The following is a 19,757-nucleotide window of genomic DNA, read 5'->3' as shown; positions in this document are numbered from 1 at the left end:
GTGAGAGGGACTTAGAGAGAGAAAAAAGGAAAATAATTAAGAAATAGATAGATAGATAAATAAGGGATAGGGTAAGAAGGGGCAGAGGGACATTAACAGAAGTTAGAGAAATCAATTTTCATGCCATCAGGTTGGAGGCTACCGAGATGAAATATAAGGTGTTGTTCCTCCAATCTGAGTGTGGCTTCATCTTGATAGTAGAGGAGGCCATGGATTGACATTTCAGAATAGGAATGAGATGTGGAATTAAAATGTGTGGCCACTGGGAGATCCTGCTTTCTCCGGCAAACAAAGCGTAGGTGTTCAGCGAAACGGTCTCCCAGTCTGCGTCAGGTCTCACCAATATATAAAAGGCCACACCGGGAGCACCGGACGCAGTATACCACACCAGCCGACTCACAGATGAAGTGTCGCCTCACCTGGAAGGACTGTCTGGGGCCCTGAATGGTGGTGAGGGAGGAGGTGTAAGGGCAGGTGTAGCACTTGTTCCGCTTACAAGGGTAAGTGCCAGGAGGGAGATCGATGGGAAGGAATGGGGGGGGGGGGGGGTTAGACGAATGGAGAAGGGAGTCTCTTAGGGAGCGATCCCTGCGGATAGCAGAAAGTGGGGGAGGGAAAGAATTGCTTGGTGGTGGAATCCCGCTGGAGGTTACAGAGAATTATATGTTGGACCCGGAGGTTGGTGGGGTAGTAGGTTCTGGAAGAGGGGAGGGGGGGTTGGGTTTTTTTCCTGGAATTGTGTTTTGGATTCTTAGCCAAATCTGTTGCTTGGTTACTTTATCTCAAAGGTCATTGTTAAGTTTTATTAATCATTTCAGCGATTATCCCTCTAACTTTTCTTTGAAATAGTATTGAAATGGATTATACTACTAATTTACTTAGTCTTAACGTGAAAGGGTTAAATCACCCTGTGAAACAAAATCAGATTTTTGCCTATATTAAAAAACTTAAGGTCCCAATTATTTTTTTCTTACAAGAAACTCACGTACATAACTCTGATAATTCATGCCTTTTTAGCTGATGGAGGGGATTTCACTTACACTCTTGTTTTCAGGCCAAGACTAGGGGAGTTTCGATTTTTATAGATAATACAGTTGCCTTTCTTCAACACAAGGTAGTCTCTGATACTAATGAGCATTTTGTTATAGTATCAGGGAAGTTAGCGAATAAATTAATGGTATTTGCTAATGTATATGCCCCAAATATACAAACATTGTAGGTGAACCTCGATTCTTTGAGCGGTTTTTTTTGTTTCTGCCTGATTTGAGTTTGTACTCATTGGTGATGGCAGGAGACTTTAATTGCTGATTAGATCCAGTTCTAGACCGATCATCTTCTAAACCAGCAGCATTTAATAAATCAGCTTTGTTTATTCATTCATTTCTAATGAAATGTGGTATTGTTGATGTATGGCACTTTCTACATCCAGCAGATAGAGAATATTCATTTTTCTCTCATGTTCATCATACATATTCCAGAATTGACTATTTTTTATTGATAGCCAAATAATTCCACTAGTTCGATCTTGTGAATATAAAGAGATTGCTATCTCTGATCATGCTCCTGTGCTTTTACCTTTAAATTTTCCTGGTTTTCATCAAACAGATTCTGGCATTTTAATCTAACTTTGTCATCTGACAAGGATTTTTTAAAGTTCTTGGAGAGACAAATTATTCTCTTTTTTGAAGAGAATACGGTGGAGGAGATTTCTAGCCTTGTTATATGGGATGCCTTTATGGCATATACTAGAGGACAAATCATTTCTTATACTGCAATTGTTAAGAAAAAAGCTAATAAAGAGAGAATTAATTTAGCCTATCAGCTGAAACAATTAGACCAAGAATATGCCTTGGCTTCAGATCCTGTTCTGTATAAAAGATGATTGAAATGTTACGTGCGTGGCCCCCTCCCTTTTGAGAATCGCAAGATTACTATTAAGTCAGTACAGGAGACCCAGGAAATGAGAGAAAGACATGCAGAATCCACAAAGAGTTTGGAATGTGTTTTGGCCTCCGAAAGGCGGAACCATTGATAACGGCTATTGTCTCTTGGAGACAGAATTGTGTATTGAATACTGTACGATGCATCAAAGCCCCCAGGTAATGAACCGAGGTGGGGGGTGGTGGAGGGATTGCATCATCCCAACCTGATTGACATCTGAGACACTATGAGTCAGGATAAAAGAGGGTCTGGGGAACAGCCCCTTCAGACGCACCAGAATAAATGCTAGAACTCCTGTAACAGCGAAAGCCGGTGGAAAAGCCCATGTGAGTCCTTTTCCATTTGCCTCGGAATTGGTGGGGCCTTTACCATGGAAGCACGGTTTTAGCTAACAACAAAGGAGAAATCAGTCCCCAACGACTCTCAAAGGATTGACATCATAAATGGAATGGGCAAGTTAAACCTCCGTCTTTCTCTCCAACCAAAAAGCTGCAGCTTGAATGAACTTGAGTGACTTTTATATTTCCATCGGACAATACATTATCCCCTAGACAACCATAGAGCTATTTCTTACTGATTATTATTATACCCGCACTTTTAGATTTAGTATTGACGACGTATATTATCTGTATGTTTGCATTGATATTATTTTTGTGTATTTTTATCAATAAATACTGTGAAAAATAGTACCATCAGACTTAAACAGACCTCTCTATCTTTGCTGGTAAGTGACCCAGTTACGGGGTACGTAACAGAAATTAAAACTAAATATGATCTTTAATTAACATATCCGATTGAAACTCAACTCCCAAAGGATGAAAGTCAATTTTATATTCACGGAGATAAAGCAGATAAATTATTGGCTAACGAAATTAAATCTTCTATTGCTAAGTGACAGATTAAAGAAATTTGTAAAGCTAATGGTGTCAGGACAACTGATCATTTAGAAATAATTGATACATTTAGAGAATTTTATTCTAATCGTTATAGTTCTGACCCTCCTAAAGATAATACTGTAATGAATAATTTTTAGACCGATTAAATATTCCTACACTTTCTGTGGATAACCGAAAACAGTTGGATCAACCTATTTCTCATGAAGAAATTGCTGAGGCTGTATGTTGACTACACTCAGAGAAGGCTCCAGGCCCTGATGGGTTTTCTGGTGAATTTTATATGGCTTTTTCTTCACTGCTTATACATTTATGTTCAGTCTTTTCTGATTCTTTTAAATTGGGTAGGTTGCTGCAATCTTTTTATGAAGCTTCTATTTCGCTTATCCTTAAAAAGAATAAGAACCCAACTGAATGCTCTTCATACAGACCAATCTCCTTAGTTAATGTTGATACTAAAACCCTATCTAAAGTTCTGGCTTGTAGGTTTGAAAATATCTTACCATCTATCATTTCTGACAATCAGATTGGATTTATTAGAAATCGATACTCCCATTTTAATATTCACCAGTTATTAAATGTTATCTATTCTCCTTCTAAGGAGATATCGGAATGTGTGATATCCTTAGTTGCTGAGAAGGCTTTTGATCAGGCTGAATGGCTATTTATTTAAAATTTTAGAAAAATTTAATTTTGGGCCCAATATTACTCAGTGGATTAAATTGCTTTACTTATCTCCTACTGCTCAGGTTCTTACTAATTCACAGAATTCTAACCATCTAAACTTCAACGTGGAACCAGACAAGGTTGTCCTTTGAGCCCTTTGCTCTTTGATCTGGCCTCAGAACCCTTAACTATCGCCTTTCGAGAATCAAGTGATATCACTGGTATTTTGCGGAAGGGTACTACCCACAAAGTTTCACTTTATGTGGGTGACTTATTGCCTTTTATTTCCAATGTCAAGACTTTATTACCTTATGCACTTTCTCTGCTCTCTTGTTTTAGCCAGTTTTCTGGAAATAAATTGAACCTACATAAGTGTGAACTTTTTCCTTTGATTAACTTGGTATCAACTATTACTAATCTTCCTTTTAAAATTGTAAGAAACCAATTTACTTATTTAGGTGTAACAATTACTAATTATAAATACCTATTTAAAGAAAATTTGCTTACTTTATTAAATTATGTAAAAAGAACATTATCAAATTGGTCACCTCTTTCGTTATCATTGATTGGCTGAATTAATTCTATTAAAATGAAAACACGAGGAAATCAGCAGATGCTGGAAATTCAAGCAACACACCCAAAATGCTGGTGGAACACAGCAGGCCAGGCAGCACCTATAGAAAGAAGTACAGTCGACGTTTTGGGCTGAGACTCTTCGTCGTCGACTGTACTTCTTCCTATAGATGCTGCCTGGCCTGCTGCATTCCACCAGCATTTTGTGTGTGTTGTCTATTAAAATTAGTATCTTAAAAAATTTATATACCTCTTCCAGGCCTCTTTACTCCTAAATCCTTTTTTGATTCTCTTGACTCTATTTTATCCTCTTATATATGGAAAAATAAACATCCTCGACTGAATAAAGTTCATCTCCAGAAAGTTAAAAAGAATGGAGGTTTAGCTTTACCAAATTTTAGGTTTTACTATTGGGCAGTTAATATACGGAATCTTACGTTTTGGTTATATTACATTAATCATGAGAACTATCTAGGGTGGGTTTCTTTAGAAGCTAACTCTGTTAATAAATTTACTATCATCTCTCTTTTGGGATCTTCACTTCCTTTAAGTACAATAACTGAAAATGTGGTAGTTTAACATACTTTGAGGATCTGGATACAGTTTAGAAAACACTTCGGTTTATTGAGATTTTCCCTCTCTAGTCCCATTTTTCTTAATGACTTTTTAAGTCCTCTATGACTGGTGTAGTTTTTAAACAATGGGATAGATTGGGTATTAAATGTTCCCAGGATCTGTTTGTTAGAGGAAGTCTTTCTTCGTTTGACCAACCATAAACTAAATATAGTTTACCAAAAACCCACTTTTTTTTGATATTTTCAAATTAGAGACTTTCTACAATCTCAATTATATACATTTCTTAAAAGTCCTGTTTAGAATTTATTAGATGAAATTCTTAATTTGAAATCTTTTATAATGGCTTAATATCCAATACTTACGATGTGTTGATGGGAATGAGGAATAACAAGATTTACAGACTTCAATTTCTGAAGAAACAGAATGAAATTTTTAAACGGCTTAATACTTCATTATGTGCCCGTCATTCCCTCCTACAATTTAAAGTGATCCATAGAGCTTATATGACCAAGGATAAGCAATCTCGTTTTTATATGGATATATCTCCCTACTGTGATAGGTGTAACAATGGAGAAGCTTCATTCATTCGTATGTTTTGGACATATCCAAGTCTTGAAAAATATTGGAAGGAAGTATTCCAAACTTTCTGTACTTTTTAAAGTAAATTTTAAGCCTAACCCTTTGACCGCCTTATTTGGTATTGTTGGAAGGGAAGATATCTTTTTGAAGAACATCTGACCTGCACATTCTGGCTTTTATCTCTCTCATGGCGAGGAGGGCGCTCCTGCTTAAATGGACGGATGCTGCTCCACCTAATCACGCTCAGTTGTTACGGGACGTTATGGCGTGCTTAAGTTTAGAAAAGATTCGTTGTTCAATTTCTGAATCTAACCAAGATTTTCAAAATTTGTAGGGACCATTTTTGAATTATTTTCAAAACCTTTGATTTCCTGTTAAAGCACAGATGCTGGTTAATAGCATATTTCACTAACTGATAAGTTTTTTTTCCCTTTTCTTCTTTACCAAACAGCTTCAGCTTTGGTAGTGGGTTTAGATTTTATATATATAAATTATTCATATCTCAACATGCGAATGAATCTAATCTACATAAATATAGGGTAAGGATTCCATTAATGAGATTCAAATATAATGTATTTGGTATTATATCTTTCTTTTGTTTTATAGTATGTATTTTCTTGAATTCTGTATTCTTCTATGTAGAAATTAATAAAAAATTTGAAAAAGAAAAAAATATTGAAAAATAAACTATTCACCCGCTGAACTGTAGACCCATTGATGTTGACCGGGCCGAGCCTGTCTCCATTCCTCCTGTTATCCATGATCAGCTCTTTTGTTTTTTGGACACTGAGGGAGAGGTTGTTATCCTGCACCACTGTGTCAGGGTGTCAACATCTCCTCTGTTGGCCGTCTCATTACCACTAGAAATAAGGCAGTCAGTGTTGTGTCAACTGCGAACTTGATCAGCAGATTGGAGCTGTGTGTGGCAGTACAGTCGCAAGCCTAAAAAGTCCTGGTTTTTTTCTGATTTCTAGCTTCAATGCTCGTTTTTTTCCTCCTGGAAATAACTTGAACCCTGTGGATTGTAGAGAGCTGTTTTGTGTAGTTTTTCAAATTAACATATTTAATATTAAATATACCTCTTTTATTCATCTACTATTAATAATATTATATTTTTATTTTATTTGGAGAGACGGTGTGGAACAGGATCTTCCAGCCTAATAAACAACACCACCCAGCAACCTACCAATTTAACACTCGCCTAATCACAGGACAATCTATCATGACCTATGAACCCACTAACTGATACATCTCTGGACCATGGGAGGAAATCAGAGCACCTGGAGGAAATCCATACAGTCTCGGGAAAACTCCTTAAGGATGACGCTGGAATTGAAATCTGTACTCTAGAATACTCTGAGCTGTAATAACATTGTTCCCCACGTGGTGGTTCATATTGATAGAGATTGACTTGGGTTCCTTTAAACATATCAACAGTCTCCTCAACCAAAAAAAAAATCTATTTTGAGGTCCATGCATTTAATAGGCTAATAGGCACCTAATACTCCCCCTCCGCCCTCTGCATAGGGCATGCTGCACAGGCGAACTCTCTGCAACACACTCCATCTATGCTTCCTCCACCATCTACAGAGTCGGGCATTAGGCTGAGGCCACCAACATCAAGCTCCCACCCTATCCTGGAAGATTCTGGAACTCCCTATGAATTGCATTGCTGGGATTCATCACACTTCAAGAAGATGGTTTCTTTTTGTCTTCTCCTTACCCTATTAGCCTCAGGTGGTGAAACAGCTAGTGGAGCTTCTGTTCTTGTGTTCAAAGCTGCAGGAAACATACAGAACAACAGGTAGTCAGCTGGGCTGTGTCCTTTGAGCAACTCCTAAAAGATCCAGTTGTCATCAGACATTTCTCAAGTTTCTGAAGAGAGTTTCATGAAGAAAACATGTTATTGCTGAACTCAATTCTCAGTCACAAGTGTTGTTTCGGTGTAGCTGCATGCCCTCTCTGTAAAGAACAACGATTTCCTGGATGCTCCAGCTTCCTCTAAAAATGCCTCAACTGGTCATTGTGTAAATTACCCCCTTTGTGTAGGTTTGACCATAAGACATCAGGGTGATATTAGATCACTCAGCCCATTGCTTCTGCACCACCATACCATCATGATTTATTACCCTCCTCAACTCGTTCTCCTGGCTTCTCCCTGTAACCTTTAATGTCCTGCCTAATCAAGAACCTGTCCACCTGCTCTAAATAGACCCAGTGACCTGGCCTTCACAGCCACCTGTGGCAATAATTTCCACCTGTTCACCACCTTCTGGCTAAAGAAATTCCTCCTCCAACCATGGTAGCTCAGCAGTTAGCACAATGCTTCAGGGCTACAGAGTTTGGAGTTCAGTTCTGGTGCCAGAATTTTAATGTTCTCCCTGCATCGTGGATTTCCTCCAGGTGCTCTGGTTTCCTCCCGCAGTCCATTGGCGTACTGGTTAGTAGGATGATTGGTCATTGTAAATTGCCCTGTGATTAGGCTAGGGATAAATTTGGGTTGCTGGGCAGTGAGGCTTGTTGGGCCAGAAGGGTCTGCTCTATGCTGTCTCTAAATAAAAATAAATAAATCTCTGTTCTAGATGGACGTCCCGCTATACTGAGGCTGTGCCCTCTGGACCTAGACTACCCCCCCCCCCCCCGTGATAGGAAACATCCTCTTCACATCCACTCTATCTGGGCCTAGGGTGTAGGTTGCCAGCAAATTCAAATAGGAAGTTGATGGGTGTGTGAGAAAAGAGAAAGTAAAGGGAGGGGGTATATAACTGATCTGATTGCTCCCCTGGGAAGTGGCATAGAATAGCATTCGTCTATGTCGCTATCATTTTTAAACTTGAACACAACCGTGTAGCAGATGATTTAATTTAAAAGAAACAGAGCAACATTGTTATTTTTACATGGATGAATTAAGATGGATCTAATTGCTGTTTTAAACTATGATTACCTCAAAATCCTTCACACCATCTTATTTCCCATACCTGTAAGGAAAAAAACAAGCATTTTTTGCTGTAAGAGGTATTTCTGGCAGGAACTGGAATACATTCACATAAAGCGTGTAAGGTCACCAGAAGTAACCGGCGACATGAATTGACGCACAAAGACCCCACTTGGCCTAGCAAGCAGAAGTTAAGCTCAACGTTGTAGCTTCGGAGCAGATATTATTGCCAAAAATTGTTGCAAGCAGAATAAATCTGTTCGAGCCTCAGGGTGAGCCTTAGATCTCAATCTGCATTATACTGCAGTAACTCTGTCATCACCTGTACGGTCTACAATCAGATGTTCTGTTATCCCTTGATTTTGCCTGGCAGCAGGGATTCCGTCTGGAGACTGTATTTTAGTGAAGGTTAGAGAATACGAGGCGGCATTACCTCCAGACTGCAGAGAGCCCGTGGAATAATTGAGATATTATTCGATGACAGTTCGTGCAGAGTCCCAAAAACACACCAGGTATGATTTTGCATTTATATATCTTTCATTCCTTTCTCTTTGTGGGAAAAACGTGCATGTCAAATATTTAAAGCTCTGTCTATCCAAGTATCTCATAAAATTCCTGTGGGTCTTATGTTTGCGTATAGTGGACATTCTCGCAGAATATCTAGAGCACCCTGTCACAATGTTGGGGGGTGGGGGGGTCTCATTTCGATTCTTCTCTACATTCACATTGCCACTGTGATCTGCATACCCTTTGCGAGAATTTTAGCAGCTCGTTTACTTGCTACTGGCAGTTCTGCAGCAGGGGAAAGTGTGAAGGGAATCGGGACCCCGCTAAACTTCGTGTCGAGGCATGGTTTATAAACGGACAGGTTAGATGACATTCTACGCCGCTTGCACTCCACGTCCAAGTCTGCAGTATGGCTGCTGCGGTAGATGGGTTCATTCACGGAAAAGCAATGTCATCATGAAAACCTGGCTTGTAATGAATGCAACCCTGCCTAAAAATACCATTCTCATCCGGGGTGGTGGCAACAAGATGCAAACGAAGCAATTGTTAAAAAAATGCACACGTCTGAAATATAAAAAGAATCGGAATACTCGGAAAAAACTTGGCAGGTAAGACAGCATATGTGGAAAGGGGACTAGGTCAGTGATCCTTTATCAGAACTTGTGTGCATCATTTTTCTCATTGGACAAGGTGACAACTTTGACCCCTATTAGTTAATACTTCTAATTAGTGCTGCTGGATTTGACTCCATCTCCAGCATTCAACCTGCTACCCGTATGTACTGTATATATTTCTTGGTGTTGTGAATTTGTCCGACTGTATTAACTGTCATATAATAGTTCTGGCTTTTTGGACATTAAGAAAGACTGATGACTAAATCTAACAGTCTGGTATTCTCCACCCACACTTTACAGCCTGTGCCAAATCTATTTTCATGAAGGGTGGCATGATGCTGTGGTAACTCTCCAGATAGAGTACATGGGCAAAGATGGGTGGCTTTTTTTTAGCAGTAAATACAAATCATAAACGCACACAAGCACCTCATATTCTGTTTGGATAGCCTTCAACCTGACGGCACGAACACAGATTTCTCCATTTTGCAGCATTTCTCCCCCATCCCCCTTCTCTCCTTTTCCATTTCCCACTCTGGTTCCCTTCTCTTCTCCTCACGTGTCCATCACCTCCATCTGTTACCCCTCTTTCTTCCTTTCTCCTGAGGTCCATTCTCCTCTTCCATCAGTTTCCTTCTTCATCCCTTTTGCCTTCTACCTTTCACCTGCCAGTGTCTGAGTTCAGGCCTTCTACCACACCCACCCACTTCCCCCGCCCCTTTCACCTGCCCATGTCTGAGTTCAGGCCTTCTACCACACCCACCCACCTTCCCCCGCACCCTTCACCTGCCCATGTCTGTGTTCAGGCCTACCACACCTACCCACCTTCCCCTGCACCTTTCACCTGCCAGCATCTGAGTTCGGGCCTACCACACCCATCCACTTCCCCCACACCCTTCACCTGCCCATGTCTGAGTTCAGGCCTACCACACCCACCCACCTTCCCCCGCACCTTTCACCTGCCAGTGTCTGAGTTCAGGCCTACCACACCTACCCACCTTCCCCTGCACCTTTCACCTGCCAGTGTCTGAGTTCGGGCCTACCACACCCACCCACCTTCCCCTGCACCTTTCACCTGCCAGTGCCTGAGTTCATGCCTACCACACCCACTCACCTTCCCCTGCACCTTTCACCTGCCGGTGTCTGAGTTCGGGCCTACCACACCCACTCACCTTCCCCCGCACCTTTCACCTGCCAGTGTCTGAGTTCAGGCCTACCACACCTACCCCCTTCCCCCGCACCTTTTTTCTGCCAGTTTGTGCTCCTTCCCATCCCCTACATTCTTATTCTGGCTTCTTCCCCCTTTCTTTCCAGTCCTGACGAAGGGCTTCAGCCCGAAATGTGGACTCTTTATTCTTCTCTATAGACGCTGCCTGACTTGCTGAATTCCTCCAGCAGTTTGTGTGTTTTCGATAGGTAATATTCTTGATGCCTGTTGGGGTGATGCATCACTGTGCACCTTTGCACTCTCCACTGTCTAATACAGGGAGAAAAATAAAATAAATTTTGACCAATAGCCGCATTTCTTTGCAAACATAGCTGTGCACACTCCCTCATTCCCAACTGGATATTGTTGAATCCATAGTGGAATTATTTATTTTAACCGGAGATATCCATAACCTATAATCCTGCTAATTTTCAGACATTACCCCAAGGTCAGCATCTGGCTTTATTATGTCGCTTTGCATACAAAAAGCCTTTTCAACTCTCACATAACCATCACAGGAGTGACATTCAATACATTTTTTCTGCTTTCTTAAACATTCCTGTACTTGTTCCTAGATACCACTTACTGACTTGAGGGTACAAGAATGAAACTTTATGTATGGATTTCTCTATAAGCCATATGTGGTCACCAGTCAGTCCTGGTATTTACCCTGGCCCAAATCCCAAGGTGGGAATTGGTATCACAGGACGGGCAAGGGCTCGGAGCCATGTATGGCTCTACATTATGAGTTCCCAGGAATATTCTGGAAGCTGGACTATTCTGACAGGGTGGGAGTTCTATTTCAACAGTGTTATTTTACTGTTAGCATTGGCAGACTGGTACCTTGAGCTCAATCCTGCCAGGATGGTAACCTAGCAACATGTGCGCAGCTGCATTGTGGAGACGAAGTTTGTAGTTGGAGCAGACAATGAGAAACTGATAAAGGCATCACCTCCTCATCAGAGGCAAAGATTACTCAAAAATATCATCCCTGTTCAAAGTACGGAAGAGGCTTCATATAGCGTAACAAATGCAAAATGCTGGGTGAACTTAGCAAGTCAGGCAGCAGCTATGAAAGTGAATAAACAGTCGCTGTTTCATCCTTGGGAGAATGGACAAAGAAGTGGCAGATGGAATATAGTGTAGAGAAGTGTGTGGTCGTGCAGTTTGGTAGAAGGAAGAAAGCTGTAGGCTATTTTCCAAATGGGGAGTGAATGCAGAATTTGGAGATGCAAAGGGAAATGGAAATCAGGCAGGATTCCCTAAAGGTTAACTAGAAGGTTATTATTTGTTTTATATTTTCCTTAGAGATACAGGACGCAACTGGCCCTTCTGGCAAAATGAGCCGCACTGCCCACCATTTAACCCTATCCTATTCACAGGACAATTTACAGTCACTAATTAAACTACTAACGGACAGCAATGGAATATGAGAAGGAACCGGAGCACCTGGGGGAAATCCATGGGTTCACGGGGAGGAATGTACAAACTCCATACAGACAGATGGCGCTGGAAATGAACTCTGAACTCTGAACCCTCAAGCTGTAATAGTGTGTTAACGGCTGCACTACTGTGGTGGCCTAATTGGTTATTAGTTTGAATCCGTAGAAAGGAAGACAAATGCAGTGTTAGAATTCATTTTGAGAGGATTACGTTATAAGTATACTGATATAAACCTGAGGCTTTATGAGGCATTGGTCAGATTGCATTTGTGAGCAGTTTTGGGCCCCATATCCAACAAAAGAGGTGCTGCATTGAAAAGGGTTCAGAGGAGGTTTGCGAGAAAGAGCCTGGGAATGAAAGGGTTAACATGATGAGCACTTGATGACTCTGAGCTTGTACTCATTGGAGCTTCGAAGAACAAGGGGGCTTGCACTGAAACCTACCAAGTACTGAAAGGTCTAGATAGAGTGTATGTGGAGAGGATGTTTCCAATAGTGGCAGTGCCTAGGACCAGAGCACACAGCCTCAGAATACGAGGATGCCTATTTAGAATAGAGATGAGCAGGAACTACTTTAGCTAGAGGGTGTTGAATCTGTGGAATTTATTGCAACAGATGGCTGTGGAGGCCAAGTCATTGAGTATACTGCATTTAAAGTGGAGCTTGGTATGTTCTTTATTAATAAAGATATCAAAGGCAAAAAATGGGGTTGAGAGGAAAAACAAGTCCTGGTGAAACAGACTTGATGGGCCTCCACTCACTAACTCCACCACGACTTTATTATTTCCCATCAGTCATCTTATGTACAGCTAATGTCACTTAATGGGCATACAATCAATGTATTTACCTTGTGTGTTTATACATTGTTTTTTAAATTATTATTGTGTTCTTTATCTTTCGTGCTTATTTTGTGCCGCTAATTCCTGGTCCAGAAACTGAAAAGGAAAAAAGGAGGTAAAATAGGGATAGAAAAGAAAGCATAAAAAGGTAAAATGTAAAATATTTAAAATCTGCAACAGTAACTAACAATAGACAGAATGAAATTGTAATTTGTGATCATTGATTTTTAGTATCCTTGTATAAAATCATATTATTTATTGGATTTTGGTTTATTAATCATCCATGATCACCCAGAGAATAAGACCCTATTTTTTTTAGCATGTTACACCAGACAGTCAGCCATTCTTGTCTGGTGCGTGGAGTCAGGATTGGTCTCCCTTCGGATTAACTGGGTCACGATATGAGTGTTCCTGACTCAACCCTTGTATTTTTCACGAGGCCGAGTGGCTAGCTCGACACTCAAGCCGGCACGGATGGAAAGCATGCTTGGGGTGGCCCGAACTCGGGAGCCTTCACTCCGGAGTCTGGCACTGATGCCATTGTGCCACCAGCCAGCTGGAGGCCCTATTAAAGCACTGCAAAAATTGCAAATTCTGAACTGTGATTGGAGGTCTAGCTGTGTGCAACTCTCTCTCGTGTTCATGTTTCTGACCTTCATCTCAGAAGATTGATCAGAATGTAAAGGGACATTACCCTGTTAATGGTAAGACCTGTACTAGTTTTGCTGAACAAGGAGATCTAGCATCCTGAAAATGGCTGCATTGTTTGATAGGGTGGTGAAAAAGATGTATATGTATCTGCTTTTGTTATTTGAGCCTTGGAATTCAAGAGTCAGGAAGTAATATCTCAGACAAGAGAAAATCTGCAGATGCTGGAAATTCAAACAACAACACACACAAAATGCTGGTGGAACACAGCAGGCCAGGCAGCATCGATTGGAGAAGCACTGTTGACGTTTTGGGCTGAGACCCTTCATCAGGACTAACCAAAAGGAAAGATAGTAAGAGGTTTGAAAGTAGTGGGGGGAGGGGGAAATGAGAAATGATAGGAGAAGACCGGAGGGGTTGGGATGAAGCTAAGAGCTGGAAAGGTGATTGGCGAAAGTGATACAGAGCTGGAGAAGGGAAAGGATCATGGGACGGGAGGCCTCGGGAGAGAGAAAGTGGGGGGGGGGGGGGAGCACCAGAGGGAGATGGAGAACAGGCAAACAACTAAATATGTCAGGGATGGGGTAAGAAGGGGAGGAGGGGCATTAACGGAAGTTAGAGAAGTCAATGTTCATGCCATCAGGTTGGAGGCTACCCAGCTGGTAGATAAGGTGTTGTTCCTCCAACCTGAGTTTGGATTCATCTTGACAGTAGAGGAGGCCATGGATAGACATATCAGAATGGGAATGGGACATGGAATTAAAATGTGTGGCCACTGGGAGATCCTGCTTTTTCTGGCAGACCGAGCGTAAGTGTTCAGCGAAACGGTCTCCCAGTCTGCGTCGGGTCTCACCAATATATAAAAGGCCACACCGGGAGCACCGGGTGCAGTATACCACACCAGCCGACTCACAGGTGAAATGTCGCCTCACCTGGAAGGACTGTCTGGGGCCCTGAATGGTGATGAGGGAGGAAGTGTAAGGGCAGGTGTAGCACTTGTTCCGTTTACAAGGATAAGTGCCAGGAGGGAGATCAGTGGGAAGGGATGGAGGGGGACGAGTGGACAAGGGAGTCGCGTAGGGAGCAATCCCTGCGGAAAGCAGAAAGACGAGGGGAGGGAAAGATGTGCTTGGTAGTGGGATCCTGTTGGAGGTGGCGGAAGTTACGGAGAATTATATGTTGGACGTGGAGGCTGGTGGGGTGGTAGGTGAGGACAAGGGGAACCCTATCCCGAGTGGGGTGGCGGGTGGATCTTTAGAAAAGAGTACAGTCAATGTTTTGGGCCCAGACCCTTCATCAGGACTGGAGAAAACAAGATGAGGAGTCAGACTCTTCCATAGATGCTGCCTGGCCAGCTGAGCTCCTCCAGCATTTTGTGTGTGTTGACAGGAGGTAATATCGCAGTTTTATAGAACTCTGGTTAGGCTGTATTTGGATATTGCATTTATTTCTTATTGCCCCATTATAGAAAGGAGGGTGGAGTATTTGGAGAGGGCGTAGAAGAGGTTTCCCAGGATGCTGCCTAGATTAGAGAGCTTGTGCTATGAGGAGAGGCTGGACAAACTTGGGTTGTTTTCTCTGAACAACACACACAAAATGCTGGAGGAACTCAGCAGGCCAGACAGCATCGATGGAAAAAAAGTACAGTTGCTGTTTCAGGCTGAAACCCTTCGGCAGGACTGGAGAAAAAAAAAATCTGAGGGGTAGATTTAAAGGTGGGGGATGGGGAGGAGAGCGAGAACCACCAGGTGACAGGTGAAACCTGGAGGGGGAGGGATGAAGTAAAGAGCTGGGAAGTTGATTGGTGAAAGAGACAGAAGACGGTGGAAGAAAGAAAAGGGGGGGGCACTAGAGGGAGGCGATGGGTGGGGGACAAGAATATGAGGTGAGAGAGGGAAAAGGGGATGGGTAATGGTGAAGGAAAGAGAGGTGGGGGCATTACCGGAAGTTTGAGAAATCAATGTTTATGCCATCAGGCTGGAGGCCAGATGGAATATAAGGTGTTGTTCTCCAACCTGAGTGTGGCTTCATCACTTCTACTGTCTACTCTATTTTTCCTACCCAAGTGAGAGTGAAGTACAAGGTGGTAGGTGAGCCTGAAGGGGGTAGATGAAGTAAAGAGCTGGGAAGTTGATTGGTGAAAGAGACAGAAGACCATGGAAGAAAGAAAAGGGGGCACCAGAGGGAGACGATGGGTGGGGGGGACAAGAAGATGAGGTGAGAGAGGGAAAAGGCAATGGGAAATGTGGGGGGAGGTTTGGGGTGTTACCAGAGGTTAGAGAAATCAATGTTCATGCCATCAGGTTGGAGGCTACCCCAACGGAATACAAGGTTTTCCATAGATGCTGCCTGGCCTCCTGAGTTCCTCCAGCATTTTGTGTCTGTTGTTCAGATTTCCAGCATCTGCAGATTTTCTCTTGTTTGCTTTCTCTGGAGAGGCTGAGTCTGAGGGGAGATATGATTAGTTTATAAGATTGAGATGCATAGATAGAGTAGACAACTAGCATCTTTTTCCTAGGGTCCAAATATCTAGTACTGGAGGGCATGCATTTAAGGCAAGAGCAGATAAGTTCAAAGGGGATGTACGGGATAAGATTCTTTTGCATGTTTGGAATGTGTTGCCAGGGGTGGCAGTGGAGAAAAGTACATCAAAGACATTTCAGCAGTTCTTGTATAGACACATGAGTACGCAGGAATTGGAGAGATATGGGCAGTATGTAAGGAAAAGCCATTAGTTTGACACAACATTGTGGGTTTCTGTATTGTACTTTTCTATGTAAGGGGATAAAACTGGAAGTAAGCCTCTTCGTCTCGTGTGCACAGTTACGATTCAGCGAGATCATTATCTTTTACCTTAGAGTCTCTTTTCTTTATTAGCCATATACTCTTCAAGTCTCTTAAAAGCATTTGCAAGTGTTTGTGTTCGAAAACTAGTGGCTTTTGTCACTGCTAGTTGGCAAAGCAGTAAGACAACGCAGAACTGTTTTGCTCAATGCGTTTTCACGCATTCAGGCGTGGAGATGCCAGAAATGGCTGGGAGTGATAGGGAAACAGTTTCACAACTTCAGAAAGTTAGCAATTACGAAGAATTTGAAGTTATCAATAATCATCTTGAATTTTACTATGAACGTATATATTTGGAGGATGTAGCTGTCAAAAGCATTGTATGAAGGCAGTCCATTATCTGCACTAGAGGTCATTTACAGTCAATCAAAAGAACACAACAGTATACAATGGATGAATTCCTCCAATAACTATTACAAAATGCACTGGTTCAATGTGTCCCAAGTAAATGGAATGTACTTGAGAATCCCAGCCAATTGTTTTCTTCATCCTTTAAACCCTGGCTCTCCCAAGACAAACAGCTGAGGAAAATAGTGGGTGAGATGTTATTGAGTACATCAGACAGCGAGTCTTTATTATGGATCATGGACAGCTGCATTTTTTTGCATTTGTTGATGTAGACTTATATCTATAGATAATTATAACTATGAATTTCTCTATTAATTAAGGCCAATCAGCAGAATTACTCATAATAACAGGAACGAATCTGTAATTGACTTAATTATGTCCTCAGTTAAGATACACCCATGCTCTAGGTTAAACATCATTACCATGACAGTTGTATTGTCATATCATCCTGCCAGTTGACTGGGAGGATTTTTGTGAAGGTTTCTGTAGTAGTATCTCTCCAGCACCTTACGGTAAAAAATGTAGATACTGCTCTTTTCAGAAACATGGAAGGGCAGGGTTCATCACCCTGATCATGAGGTAGTAACTGGGGACAAGAAATGGCAGACAAACTGAATAACTACTTTGCATCATCCTTCACTGGAAACACTAGCAGTATGCTGAAAGTTCAAGAGTGTCGGGGGGCAGAAGTGAGTGAAGTTGCATTGGGAAACTGAAAGGTCTGAAGGTACAGAAATAACCTGGACCACACTCCAGGGTTTTGAAAGAGGTGGCTGAAGAGATTTGGAGACATCAGTAATAATCTTTCAAGAATCACTAGTTTCTGGAATGGTTCCAGAGGACTGGAAAGTTGCATGTCACTGCATTCTTCCAGAAGGGAGAGAGGCAGAAAAAAGGAAACTATTAGCCCGTTAGTCTGGTCTCAGTGATTGGGAAGATGCTGGAGTTGATTGTTAACGATGTGGTTTTGGGTATTTGGAGGCACCTGATAAAATGGGCCAAAGTTTGCATGGTTTCCTTAAGGGGAAATCTGATGGAATTCTTTGAAGAATTAACAGGCAGGATAGACAAAGGAGAATTGGTTGATGTTTTGTATTTGGATTTTCAGAAGGTCTTTGACAAAGTGACACACATGAGGCTGCTTAACAAGTTAAGAGGCCATGGTATTACAGGAGAAATACTAGCACAGATTGGCTAACTGGCAGGAGGCAAAGAGTGTGAATAAGGGGAGCCTTTTCTGGTTGGCTGTCTGTGACAAGTAGTGTTCCTCAAGTATATACGTTGGGACCACTTCTTTTCACATTATAATTTGGAGTATTGTGAGCAGTTTTGGGCCCCTTGTCTAAGAAAGGATGTGCTGACATTGGAGAGTGCCCAGAGCAAGTTCATGAGAATGATTCTGGGAATGAAAAGGTTACCACGTGATGACCCTGGGCCTGTACTCCCTGGAATTCATACAAATGAGTGGTGATCTCGTTGAAACCTACCGAAAGTTGATAGGCTTAGAAAAAGTGAATGTGAAGAGGATATTTCCTATGGTGGGGGAGCCTAGGACCAGAGGGCACAGCTTCAGAATAGAGGGAGTCCATTTAGAATGGAGATGAGTAATTTCTTTAGCCAGAGGGAGGTGGATCTGTGGAAGTCATTTTCACAGGTAGCTGTGGAGGTCAAGTTATTGGGTATATTTAATACGGAGGTTGATAGGTTCTAGATTAGTCAGGGTATAGAAGGGTTATGGGTGAAAGCAGGAGATTGGGGATGAGAGGAAAATGGATCAGCCATGATAAAATGGCAGAGCAGACTCATTGGACCAAATGGCCTAATTCTGATGGTATATCTTATGGTCTTTATAGAACATATAACATTTCAGCACAGTACCAAGCCTTGGGTCCATGATATTGTCCCAACCTTTTGACCTACTCTAAGATCAATACAACCCTTCCCTGTTACATGGCCCTTTATTTTTCTGTTTTACCTGTGCCTATCTAAGAGTTTCTTAAATGCCTCTGAAATATCTGCTTCTACCACCACTCCTAGCAGGGAATTCCATGCTCTGACCACTCTCTGTGTAAAACAACCCCCAGTCACTTTAAAACTATACTCCTTGTATTAGCCATTTCCACCCTGAGAATATATCTCTTGCTGTCCGCTTGATCTATGTCCATTATCGTCTTGTACACCTCTATTAAGTTATTTCTCATCCTCTTTCATTCCAAATTTGCCCCCTAATTTGCCAGATTAGACCTTCCATCAGCCTTTACTTCTTTGGTCAAAGGCTTTGCTGATGCATTAAAAACAATAAATGTATTTCATCATTGATGCCTGCTTTTGCTGAGAATTGGCTGCTGACGTTTGGGAAGTTGTCCACATTTTCCAGCTTCTCACCATTGATCCTTATAGTTGGAGGACAGTGTTTCACTTTGCTGGCAGATTGCTGGAATACTTCCTGTCTTGTGATGAGCTGATGGCAACCTGGAGCTGGACCACCAAATGCACATGTACGCAAATGTCTGTGAACTGCAGTTTGGTCATTGAGATTACGTGGGTTGCCGTAGTTACCTACGAGACCTGTAGGTTAGCTTCACTCCATTGGAAATGAAGTGCAGCACTGTGGTGAGAAAGAATGCATCAGTTTTTTTCATTACTGCAGTCTTGCTTTAAACTGGAGATTGGCTCTGTTCCAGACCATAGGATCATATCTTGCACAGTGTCAAGAATCGAAGATAAAATGGAGGAGAGTTGTGTGGGCAACAATATCGTAAAGAAAGCTTCTTGTGTCCCTCATGGTTAATGGAGTTGGAAACCTTTAAGGGACTGGCATTGCTCCCAGCACTTGAGTTACTATGCAGTAAAGATCACATCCACACTGCTTATGGTCAGATGGAATCCATGACTCTTTGGCCACTGGCAGGAGACAGTAAGGTGGTCGATACCAATGTCTACTTGTGAAATTAAGTCATGGGGTCAGAGAGCACAGAAACCAGCTAATCAGCCTGCCACTACCACATCAACCATTCCCAATTACTTTAACACAATTTGCTCACACCAGGTCAATATTCTTCAGCACCTCGCCTATTTGAGTATCTATCTAAATGTCTCTTAACTTAGTGACTATGCTAAGTCTATTGTCATTGTGTTGCAGATATCA

General features: G+C 41.9%; 1 protein-coding gene across 3 annotated transcripts in view; it reads left to right on the top strand.

Moving 5' to 3' along the window:
* The first annotated feature begins 8,544 nt into the window (after positions 1 to 8,544).
* LOC132378059 (uncharacterized) overlaps positions 8,545 to 19,757 on the top strand; it is a 130,492-nt gene continuing 119,279 nt past the window's right edge. Inside the window, exon 1 of one of the 3 annotated variants that reach the window (XM_059944725.1) lies at positions 8,545 to 8,675. The gene's annotated coding sequence lies outside the window, so the exon portion shown is untranslated. The remainder of the gene's footprint in view (positions 8,676 to 19,757) is intronic. The other 2 variants (XM_059944728.1, XM_059944726.1) reach the window with 2 other exon arrangements.

This window comes from Hypanus sabinus, chromosome 19 (assembly GCF_030144855.1).
Source record: "Hypanus sabinus isolate sHypSab1 chromosome 19, sHypSab1.hap1, whole genome shotgun sequence".
NCBI lineage: Eukaryota > Metazoa > Chordata > Chondrichthyes > Myliobatiformes > Dasyatidae > Hypanus > Hypanus sabinus.
This window is presented reverse-complemented; position numbering and strand designations above follow the sequence as displayed.